Raw genomic sequence first — 12,710 nt, 5'->3', positions numbered from 1 at the left:
ACACCGTCAGTGGCAGGATAAACAGAGAGGGGAATTGACCGCTGGCCATCACTCCTCCGTACTTCAGTCATTCTGTTTGACTTATTTATCCTACAAGATGTGAGTGTAGTAAGTGGTGAACGTGAACAGTTCATTTTAATATAATTCAAAGTTTTCAGGTCAAAATAACATACAGTACAGCGTAATAACTGCATTTGACGGTTACACGAAGATAGGTAATTTAAGATTGCAAAGCTGTGTAAGATACCTGACTTTTAAGTCATAAATTTTGCAAGGCTGTCACAGAAGAGATCAGCCACCCTGTTTTTAATCGAAAATCGGTAATTCATGCAAGCTAGTTTATACTGTAGGATATTCACCACTTTGTTCCAACCGCCAGCTATGGTAACGAATTTTGCTTTGTAGCCTATGGTAGGCTATATAGATTGCTTTTTTTTTTTTTTTCATTAAGCCAACCATAATGGGAAGTTTTGTGCATAATAACATTAATAATGAAGTGTGAAAACACAGAATATTGTGAAATAACTTCGGGTACTAGAGTTTCTTTTTACTTTGGCCACCAGGCGCTTGAAAAATGGCATGCAATAGGATGATGGCGTCGACACCCCCAGAACGTAATTTCCTCTTGGTTAATTCTGTGCTGCAGCAGCAGCAATTATTATACTCAGTTTCTCTCTTCTCTATTCTTTTTTTCCATAAATTAAAAATTGCATTCTTCTTTTCCTCAAGAATTTCTTTTCTAAACAATAGGATTCCAACTTGTTGCTGAAGATCTTCATTATCTGAGTGATTAAGTTCCTCTACTGTTCTTCCCATATCCATAGGGTATGTTCCCCTGTGCTTGCTGGGCATGCTACCATATTGTCCATCGTTATTGTGTTGTCACTTTTATTTAACTCAGTATCCATTTACCTCATGCTTTCTTCTCTTATGCTTTCAACTCAAACCTGATTTATCTTTGCCTGATGTGCAGGCAATTCCATTCCATGTTCATCATATATATTTATTGTGCTACTTGATGTTTTATCATAGCCTTTCAGTTTATTTATCTATTTCCATTCCTGTTTATTTTTATTATCACTACTTTTTATTTCTTGGGTGATTATTTCTTCATGTACACATTCTTAATTAAGTGCAATACCTTCTGTGCTTGGTATTGATATAGTCTAATCTTCCACAGTGTTTGCATGCCGTTCTTTCTTATTATACTCCGTCCTTTTCTTTATTTTTGTAATGCTAGGTGAAATTAGGCTCGACTTCTCGTTCCTATTTCACCTAACGTGGAGCGGGGTCCTCTTTCGAAACCGGAGCTTAGTGCAATAAAGAGAGGCAGGACACAAAAACTCTAGGCAATAACCTTTACACGTATATTACCACAATCAGACACAGGACAAATCAGCAGATATTACAGCACAATACATAGCAATATAAAACCTTGTCTAGGATATGTGTATCTCGCAGGATACTTACTTCTCTGATAGTAATGACAACACAATCAATCCTAGTGTATCAAGAGTGCAGTAAATATAGGCGCGTGCGGGGGGGGGGGTTGAATCTCACAAGGAGGAGATAGGGGAGGTGCGGGGAGTGACTTGTGACTGCTAGGGGAAAGTTATCGTAATACTGGAGAGCGGCAGATATCAGCCGTGAAGTTTATATGGTTTCCACTAGCCAAGGGACTTTGGTAATTGATTTTATTCTTGATTCACACTTACTCGGGATATTGGAGTGAGAGAGGGTGATGAACAAGATTTATGAGTAGCGTGGGGGAGGGAGAGAATACCATTAATACTTCCTTTCACAATATTCCTTCACAGTAATGGGGGTATGTCTTTATAGGGGAATCTCCAGGCGGCACAGGCTTATTAACTGTATAACAGGGATGTCACTCATAAGTATAGTCAATCAGATCTTGTTCCACACTCTCGTCCTTTGACTTCTCACTGTGATCTTATTTACCCCGATATTCACTATATGAAATCACTGCACAATACTTACATTAGGGGAAATCACACTTAACCTAAATCACTCATGCTACAATATCACACGTATTCATCAGGGGGATCGGCAGGAACATGTCATTGGCGATCCTGCCGGGCTAGGGGCACCGCCAATGCGAGGCGTGCCGAGAGGACACGGGATAACTCGTAAGGGTGTCCTCTCGCGTCCTGGGCTTCCCGTGGCTTTCGGGCTTGGCTCAGGCGTGTGGCCCTCGGGACTGGGGCCGAATAACTCCAGGAACCTCTGTGATTAGTCCCGGCGTCGTGGGAGCGTAGAGGGATCACGCCCGGGTGTCCTGGGGAGAACCGAGAGAGACTGTGGGCTGCGGTCTCCAGCATCTAGGGGCGCCGACAGGAGAGGGCTGCGGCAGCGACTTCCACTGGGGTCCGTCAGGTGCGTCTGCTCTAGAGCCAGGCGTAGGGAACCGAGACCAGAGGAGGCTGTGAGGCCTGTCTGGGTCACTCTGGGACAGGAAGCCTGGGCTCTAGTCTCTTGCCGTGGGGACGTATTTCCACTCACCTCTCTCTGCACACCCTCGGAGCGACAATAGATTGTCTCACGAGGAAGGGAGCGACCATAGGTCGTCTCTACCACGACACTCTCGGAGCGACCATAGATCGTCTCACGAGGATGGGAGCGACCACGGATTGACTCTACCGGAGCACTTTCGGAGCGACCATTGATCGTCTCACGAGGATGGGAGCGACCATAGAACGTCTCTACCGGAGCACTTTCGGAGCGACCATAGATTGTCTCACGAGGAGGGGAGCGACCATAGATCGTCTCTACTGGAGCACTTTCGGAGTGACCATAGATCGTCTCACGAGGAGGGGAGCTACCAGAGATTGTCTCTACCGGAGCACTTTCGGAGCGACCATAGATCGTCTCACGAGGATGGGAGCGACCATAGATCGTCTCTACCGGAACACTTTCGGAGCGACCATAGATCGTCTCACGAGGATGGGAGTGACCATAGATCATCTACCGGAACACTTTCAGAGCGACCATAGATCGTCTCACGAGGATGGGAGTGACCATAGATCGTCTCTACTGGAACACTTTTGGAGCGACCATAGATCGTCTCTACTGGAACACTTTTGGAGCGACCATAGATCATCTCACGAGGATGGGAGCGACCATAGATCGTCTCTACCGGAACACTTTCGGAGCGACTATAGATTGTCTCACGAGGATGGGAGCGACCATAGATCGTCTCTACCAGAACACTTTCGGAGCGACCATAGATCGTCTGACGAGGATGGGAGCGACCATAGATCGTCTCTACCAGAGGGGCGCTGTCTGGAGTGTCTATTACAACTCCACCCCTAGCTGACTCAACAATTCCACTCCACGAAGGTAGTGTCCTTCTCCTACTGCGGCGACGGTGTGGTGGCTGCATGACACAGGGGCGCACAGCCCGGGCTGACTTATGTCGCTGTTGCCGGGAGTGGTGGTGACTGGTGGCGGCTACCCCGTGGGGTCCGTGTGGGGGTGTCGGCGCATCCTTGGGCATACTAAGCTGTGTTTGGCTTGCCCTGTCATCGGGGGTACTATGGTATTTCTCGGGGGCACTGTTCTTTAAGCCATGCATTTTACCACTCTCCCCCTGTAAAAAGTCACGTCCTCGTGGCTGGAGGTGGAACGCTTGTGTGTTGGAGGTGGTGTAGACGGGCTGGAGGTGTTGCAGCGCAGTTTGCCAGGCGACAGTGTAGGGGTTCTCTTCTTGTGCTGGGTCGCAGGTGAGGAAGAGTGTGGAGGTGTCAGTGGTAGACTGGAGGAGGTTTAGCAGGTGGTGTGGCCCGCGAAGTCTGTGGTTCCTGCCAAGGGTAGGTGCCCATACGGCCCGCTTCACTCTCATCTTTCTTGGTAGGGCTGTTGGTGTGGTTGGGGGCTGAATGCTGGATACTGCGGGTAAGGGCCGGGTTTTGTGCCGTGGTAATGTGGCGTTGAGTCTCTGGGGAGTACAGGTAGAGGGGATTTGGGCCTGATGTAGCTTGACGGTGTGAAGTCGTGGAGAGGTGGGTGGTGTAGGGGTGTGTGAGTATCGGGCGGGCGGGCGTGAGAGGCGGCCCGAGCGGGTGGTGGTGGTCTTGAGGGTCGGGATGGGGGAAGAAGTGGGTGTCTGGGATGGGTGGGTTGTTTTGCATGTTGTGGGCGCGGTGGGGCGCGGTGTTGGGGGAGTGGGTGTACGGATGGTGGGTGGGGGAGCGGGGGTGGTAGTGGGTTGTGGTGAGGGTGTGGTGGCATGGGCGGAAGATGTGGGAGTGGGCGTTGAGGGGGAGGCCATGGAAGGAAGGGGTGAGGGTGAGGGAGGGGTGGCGAGGGAGGCGTCAGGTGAGGTGCTGGGGGTGGTGGTGGCCGGGAAGGTGGAGATGGTAGGGAGGGTGGAGTGGGAGGGTGAGGAGGAAACATAGCACTCATATGTGACTGTAGAGGGTGGTGCGGGAGCCGGAGGGGGCTGGGGGTGTGGGGCCAGAGCGGGGGAGGTGGGCATGCGGAAAGGCCGCACGTGACGGTTGCGGAGGGTACAGGGAGTGCCGTGATAGTCTACGACTACTTGGTATGGGTTGGGGACTTTGGTGATTGTGTGGGGCCCCGTGAAACGGGGGGCGAGCTTGTGGGGAGTGGGAAGTTGGGAGATGACGACTGTGTCACCCGGGTTGAAAGGGTTGGAGGCTGTGTCGGGTCCAAGGTCTAGGTTCTTTTGTAGGTGGTATATCCGCCCTTTTAGCAGGTGTAGCGGGTCTGTAGTGGGAGCGGAAGCGGGCGGTTGCAGGTGATGGCGTAGGGGTAGTAGGAGGGGGGTTTCGCCAAAGATTCTTTCATGGGGGAAACCCAGTCTTCTCGGGGGCACGAATTCATGCCCCATTGGACAATTTTTACATGTGCTGGCCAATTGTCGTCCTTTGTAGCCTCGATTCTGGTGCGTAGCCGATTGATAAGGGTACGATGGCTACGTTCACATACCGCGTTCCCTTGTGGCCAGTATGGTGAGGAGTGGGAGATCTTGTACCCATAAATCCTGGCTAGTTCTTCCCAGACTTTTCTGGAGAACTCGGGGGCATTATCGGAATGGATGGCTTGGGGAATGCCAAAGTAAGGGAACACGTGTCGGAGCAGGGCATCGGCGACAGCGATGGCATGATGTTCCTTAGCTGGGCAGGCTACTACGAATTTGGAGTATGTGTCTATAAAAGTGACCACGTATTTATATCCAGATTTAGGGGGAAGAGGGCCTACTACGTCGATCGCCAGGAGTTGCCAGGGCTTGTGGGCGGTGATATGGCCAGATGGCCCAGCGGTCCGGGTGATATCTTTCCCAAGCGCGCAGGCGCGGCAAGTATGGATAATTTCCTTGGCGAGGGTGGAGGGATTTGGGGCCCAGTAAATATCACTGAACATCTGTAGTAATTTTTTGGTGCCCAAGTGGATGCCGTTGTGGGCATGTAAGTGGCGCAGGGTGTCATGTGCCGCATTGGGGGTCAAGAGGATATGTCCATACGGGGTTAGAAGGTGGTCACCCTGTCGGCACAGCTTGGGGAATAGGTGAGCAGGGATCCAGGGGGGCCGTTCCTTGTGGTGACAGAGTTGTAGTAGGTCGGGGTCTGGTTGTACCGCGTGGATAGGGAGGCGGGGGAGGGCATCTGCATTGGTGTGGAGCTTTCCAGGTCTGTATGAAATCTCGTACTGAAACTCCTCTAGGGTGTCACGCCACCGGACGAGTTGGGCGTTATGAGAGTCTGATTGGCGCAACCACTGGAGTGATTGGTGGTCGGTGATTATCGTGACTTCGGTTCCGGAAAGATAAGCCCTAAAATATTGGAGGGCCCAGATTATGCCGAGGCATTCTCGCTTGGTGGTGGCATAATTTTTCTCGGCTTGGTTCAGAGTGCGGCTGGCGCAGGCGATGATATGTTCCCGGCCAGCCTGTACCTGGGCTAGGACGGCGCCTATCGCAGTAAGGAATACATCCGTGTAGAGGTGAAAAGGGAGGGCATAGTCGGGGAAGGCCACGATGGGGGCCGAGACAAGCTTGTCTTTTAGCTGTTGAAAAGCAGCTCGCCGATCCTCGGTCCAGAGGAAAGGTTCCCCTTTTCTGTCAAGTCATGAAGAGGCTTAGCGATCTGCGCGAATCCCTTCACGAAGTGACGGTAATAGGTCGTAAGGCCCAGGAAGGCGCGGACGCCGTGGACATCCTGAGGAGGTGGTATGTCCGCTATGGCACGGAGTTTGTTGAGATCTGGGGAAATTCTTGCTTGGGAAATAGTATCTCCTAGGAACAAGACAGTCTTAGCGGCCAGGACACATTTAGAAGAATGTGGCTTGAGGCCTGCCTGGCGAATTCTGGTGAAAACTCAACGGAGGCGCTGCAAGTGGTCGGCCCAGGTCTGGCTAAAAACAATGACGTCGTCAAGATAAGCTAAACATATTTCCCAAGTGAGGCCACTCAAGACAAATTCCATTAGTCTGGAGAAAGTGGCAGGGGCGTTGCAGAGGCCGAATGGCAGAACATTGAATTCGTAATGTTTGCCATTACTGGTGGAGAAGGCCGTCTTGCCTCGATGGTCCGGGTGAACGGGGACCTGCCAGTATCCAGACTGGAGGTCGAGGGTAGAAAACCAAGACGCCCCGTAGAGGGAGTCTAGGGAATCGTCAATGCGAGGGAGGCGGGTGGCATCCTTAATGGTGACATTGTTCACACGGCGGTAGTCGATGCAAAACCGCATCGTGTCGTCTTTCTTTTTTACTAGAACGACGGGGGAGGACCACGGGCTGGTGGAGGGGGAGATAACACCTGCCTCTTCCATTTCGCACACCTGGGGGTCCTCCTCTTCTATCTGTCGGGGGTTCTTGCGTCGGGAAGGTTGTCATATAGGTGGGCCTGTTGTATGGATTTCGTGCGACAGGTACGTAGTATGCCCTATATCTGCTGGTCCTGTCGCAAACAAATCCTGGAAATCCAGGAGGAGGCGGCGTAAGGTATCTGACTGCTGGTTGGAGAGATGGTCAGGTATGGGAGGTAGAGGGGTGGGGAGGTGGGAGGAGTGTGGGGCACAGGGCTCGGCTTCCTCCATCTCTCCGATGATAAGCCCTTTGGGGAGGGTGAGAGGGGATGGGGCGAGATTGGCGATGCGGATGGCGGCGTGGTGTTGAGGGAGGAAGGTGGGGGACACAAGGCAGGCAGAAAGGGGTCCGGAAGGGAGGAGGGGGGAGAACAAAACGGATGGACCTGAGGGCCTGTTAAGGGGCACCCATGCCTCATGGTGGGAGGGGATGGTAACGGCGGCGGAGATGGTGGCAGGGAAAGAGGGGGCAGGAATGGGGTGGAAAGGCACAGGAGAGGGAGGAGAGGAAGGTGGAAAAAGGGGGGAAGAAGGGGGGCACTGGGGGGAGGAAAAGGGCGAATCCTCCGGCCGGGGCTGCGGCGTGCTGGGGTGGAATGGGGTGGGGGGCAAAACTGGAGTTGTCGGTGGCGACAGTCGATCGTGGCTCCGAGTTTTTGGAGCAAGTCTAGCCCTAAATACCCGTCATAACTCCGGCAGGAGGAATAAAAAATGATGAATGGATGTTGGGTGGACACTGGCTGGTGGGTGTCGACCCGTAGGGCCCGAGTTTCCCCACGGATGGGCAGAGGGCCATCTCCCGCGTCCACGAGGTGAGTGGTAGTAGGGCACAGTGGGCCAAACCGCGATCTGTAGCGGGAGAAATAGTGGCTGTAAAGGCACGACCTGGCCGCTCCCGTATCGACTAGTAGTCTGGCCTTCACGCCATTTATTTTCATCTTGTGGTATACTGGGGGGCGATACTTAGGGGTGATGGCCCCCGCCACCGTGGGTTGGAGCGGGGGCGGGCCTAAAAATCCAGCTGGCTAGGGCTCTTGTTCTCCTATTCCTGCTCTAGTTCTCCTGGATGGGGCTCGTCCACGGGCGTCAGCTCGTCCCCTGGGGCCTCGCCTTGTAAGGCGGACACTTTACGCGAACCCGGGGCTGTGATTCTGCGGCGAGCAGCTTTAAGCTGGTCCCGTATATCATGAAGGGGGCAGCCGGAGTTGCAGGCTGTGAATTCCCATGGGTTGATGAGAATTTGGTTCGGGTTTTCTCGTGGGGCGGGGCGCTGACGGGAGGGGTGTGCCCTGGGCGGGCTAGGCGTCGGGGTCGGGCTGGTGTGAGGCAGAGGTGGACGCGGTGTGGCTGGGGGAGCCGGGGGTCGGGTGGGGAATTTCTTAACAACATTAATTTGTTGTGGAGAAGGGCAGGCGGTCAGGAGGCGCCGCATCAGCTGTATATCTCTATCCATGTCTCCTGTTGGGTCATGGATAGTGAAGTGTTGTTTCACAACACTTGGGAGTACTCTGAGCAGAGTATTAAATGTATGCTGATCCCGGGTTTCCTCATCTGCCTCCAGGTAGGCAGCAGTAACTAGGCGTCTTGCCTGTATCAGGGTATTATCTAAATCCCCGTCGAATGAAAAACTATCCAATTTGGATAGAGCCACTACTTTCCCTAATGATGGGGTGATGGCTTGTATAGTGAACTTTGTAAAGTTCTGCCAGGCGAGTTCTGGGACGATTTTTGGCGCCATGTTCGCTGCCGCTTTACCCAATAGTGGTAGTGTGACTGCAATTTTTTGTTGGTCATTTTCAAAGCCAATATCCAGTAAGGGTTTAATTATTGCCAGATATGTGTGTATATCATACTGGTTGGGGTCAAACTTGGGTAACTGATCGTGCGGTTTGGTTGCCATTTTGCCAAATATTTCCTAATTACCTCTCTCTGACGCCCGGGTCTAGAACCACCGCTGGCCACCAGTGTAATGCTAGGTGAAATTAGGCTCGACTTCTCGTTCCTATTTCACCTAACGTGGAGCGGGGTCCTCTTTCGAAACCGGAGCTTAGTGCAATAAAGAGAGGCAGGACACAAAAACTCTAGGCAATAACCTTTACACGTATATTACCACAATCAGACACAGGACAAATCAGCAGATATTACAGCACAATAGCAATATAAAACCTTGTCTAGGATATATGTATCTCGCAGGAAACTTGCTTCACTGATTGTAATGACAACGCAATCAATCCTAGTGTATCAAGAGTGCAGTAAATATAGGCGCGTGAGGGGGGGGGGGTTGAATCTCATGAGGAGGAGATAGGGGAGGTGCGGGGAGTGACTTGTGACTGCTAGGGGAAAGTTATCGTAATACTGGAGAGCGGCAGATATTAGCCGTGAAGTTTATATGGTTTCCACTAGCCAAGGGACTTTGGTAATTGATTTTATTCTTGATTCACACTTACTCGGGATATTGGAGTGAGAGGGGGTGATAAACAAGATTTATGAGTAGCGTGGGGGAGGGAGAGAATACCATTAATACTTCCTTTCACAATATTCCTTCACAATAATGGGGGTATGTCTTTATAGGGGAATCTCCAGGCGGCACAGGCTTATTAACTGTATAACAGGGATGTCACTCATAAGCATAGTCAATCAGATCTTGTTCCACACTCTCGTCCTTTGACTTCTCACTGTGATCTTATTTACCCCGATATTCACTATATGAAATCACTGCACAATACTTACATTAGGGGAAATCACACTTAACCTAAATCACTCGTGCTACAATATCACACGTATTCATCAGGGGGATAGGCAGGAACATGACATCGGCGATCCTGCCGGGCTAGGGGCACCGCCAATGCGAGGCGTGCCAAGAGGACACGGGATAACTCGTAAGGGCGTCCTCTCGCGTCCTGGGCTTCCCGTGCCTTTCGGGCTTGGCTCAGGCATGTGGCCCTCGGGACTGGAGCCGAATAGCTCCAGGAACCTCTGTGATAAGTCCCGGCATCGTGGGGGCGTAGAGGGATCACGCCCGGGTGTCCTGGGGAGAACCGAGAGAGACTGTGGGCTGCGGTCTCCAGCGTCTAGGGGCGGCGACAGGGGAGGGCTGCGGCAGCGACTTCCACTGGGGTCCGTCAGGTGCGTCTGCTCTAGAGCCAGGCGTAGGGAACTGAGACCAGGGGAGGCTATGAGGCCTGTCTGGGTCACTCTGGGACAGGAAGCCTGGGCTCTAGTCTCCTGCCGTGGGGACGTCTCTCCACTCACCTCTCTCTGCACACGCTCGGAGTGACAATAGATCGTCTCACGAGGAAGGGAGCGACCATAGGTCGTCTCTACCACGACGCTCTCGGAGCGACCATAGATCATCTCATGAGGATGGGAGCGACCATGAGTCGTCTCTATCGGAGCACTTTCAGAGCAACAATTGATTGTCTCACGAGGAGGGGAGTGACCATAGATCGTCTCTACCGGAGCACTTTCAGAGCGACCATAGATCGTCTCACAAGGATGGGAGCGACCATAGATCGTCTCTACCGGAGCACTTTCGGAGTGACCATAGATCGTCTCTAACGGAGCACTTTCGGAGCGACCATAGATCGTCCCACGAGGAGGGGAGTGACCATAGATCGTCTCTACCGGAGCACTTTCGGAGCGACCATAGATCGTCTCACGAGGATGGGGGCGACCATAGATCGTCTCTACCGGAGCACTTTCGGAGCGACCATAGATCGTCTCACGAGGATGGGAGTGACCATAGATCGTCTCTACTGGACCACTTTCGGAGCGACCATGGATCGTCTCACGAGGATGGGAGCGACCATAGATCGTCTCTACCGGAACACTTTCAGAGTGACCATAGATCGTCTCACGAGGATGGGAGCGACCATAGATCGTCTCTACCGGAACACTTTCGGAGCGACCATAGATCGTCTCACGAGGATGGGAGCGACCATAGATCGTCTCATGAGGATGGGAGCAACCATAGATCGTCTCACGAGGATGGGAGTGACCATAGATCGTCTCTACCAGAACACTTTCGGAGCGACCATAGATCGTCAGACGATGATGGGAGCGACCATAAATCGTCTCTACCGGAACACTTTCAGAGCGACCATAGATCGTCTCTACCGGAACACTTTCGGAGAGACCATAGATCGTCTCACGAGGATGGGAGCGACCATAGATCGTCTCACGAGGATGGGAGCGACCATAGATCGTCTCACGAGGATGGGAGCGACCATAGATCGTCACACGAGGATGGGAGCAACCATAGATCGTCTCTACCGGAACACTTTCGGAGCAGCCATAGATCGTCTCACGAGGATGGGAGCGACCATAGATCGTCTCTACCAGAACACTTTCGGAGCGACCATAGATCGTCTGACGAGGATGGGAGCGACCATAGATCGTCTCTACCAGAGGGGCACCGTCTGGAGTGTCTTTTTCAACTCCACCCCTAGCTGACTCAACAATTCCACTCCACGAAGGTAGTGTCCTTCTTCTACGGCGGCGACGGCGTGGTGGCTGCATGACACAGGGGCGCACGGCCCGTGCTGACGTATGTTGCTGTTGCCGGGAGTGGTGGTGACTGGTGGCGCCTACCCCGTGGGGTCCGTGTGAGGGTGTCGGCGCATCCTTGGGCATACTAAGCTGTGTTTGGCTTGCCCTGTCGTCGGGGGTACTATGGTGTTTCTCGGGGGCACTGTTCTTTAAGCCACGCATTTTAATTTCTTCTCTTATTTCATTATTCATCCAAAGTTTCTTTTCCCATTATTTTACTTTCTTGTGTAAGTCTTTTTCAGAATTTCATTTGCAGTTTGTTTAATGACTTGATTTACTTGGTTCAGATCCTGTGCATTATGCTCAATGGTTTTCCTGTCTACTTCAGTTAGGAATTTCAGTAGAAAGTCTGAGTCAGTTTGAAAATGCTGTACTCTATTTTCCTTCCGTTTCCTTTCCTAAAGTTTGTGTTTCTTGTTGGTGTTTCTCTGTCAAGTGTTTATTAGACTGTGGTCTGTTATGTATATCTCCTTGTTCTCATCTATACTCATTCTCTTACATATTTCATAGGCCTTTTTATTTACAAAAACATAATCTATTACACTTCTTTGGTCCCTCTGGCTCCAGGTGTATGTTCCTTCACATGTATACTGTCACAATTCATTAGAGTTAAATTATAGTTCCTAACCCAGTCAATTATCATCCTTCCTATATTATCTACTTTCTGTGTTCCAAGTATTTCTGTACGTAAAATCACCCAGTATTACCAGTGTGGTTTCATGCAGCTTTTCATTTTTTCTCTATTTATAGCCTATTCTCATTTTCGATTTCCTTATTCTATCCTCATCGTTCCTTTCCGTAGAAAAATATACTAATATCAGCCTAATGTTTCTACCTATTATTTTTTCATTTAAATCAAGAATGTCTATGTTCTGAATTGATCTTGTTAAATGTTATCTCTGTATTTCTCCTCATTAGTAGCTACCATTAATCCTCCTCCTTTTTTGTCATTTTGCTCTCTCATGCTTGTTATTTTCTATATCAACTCACTAAATTGTACCATATCTGTTTTATGCTGTGTTTCTGTCATACGTGCTCTATTTCAGGTGCCGTCTTTTTTGTTAGCTAGCCCTTGTATGTTAATTAAATATATTCTTATAGTTCTGTTTACTTTTTCTATCATCATAATTTACATTCTTTGCCTCTCTCTTCCATTTTTGCTCTGTACAACTTCTTGGTTTTTGTGTACCATCCTTTTTCTCCCCTTCCTCTCTTTCTCTTTAACTCTTCTCTTAGTTGCCTATCTATTTCACTTTGTTTGGCTGTAAGGTCCTTTGCTTTACCATTCCTTTTCTTCTGTGGATCTGCCTCAAACCT

This window comes from Coenobita brevimanus, chromosome 103, assembly GCF_032717465.1.
Source record: "Coenobita brevimanus isolate Jiangsu-jjx chromosome 103, ASM3271746v2, whole genome shotgun sequence".
NCBI classification, from domain to species: Eukaryota; Metazoa; Arthropoda; class Malacostraca; order Decapoda; family Coenobitidae; genus Coenobita; species Coenobita brevimanus.
This window is presented reverse-complemented; position numbering follows the sequence as displayed.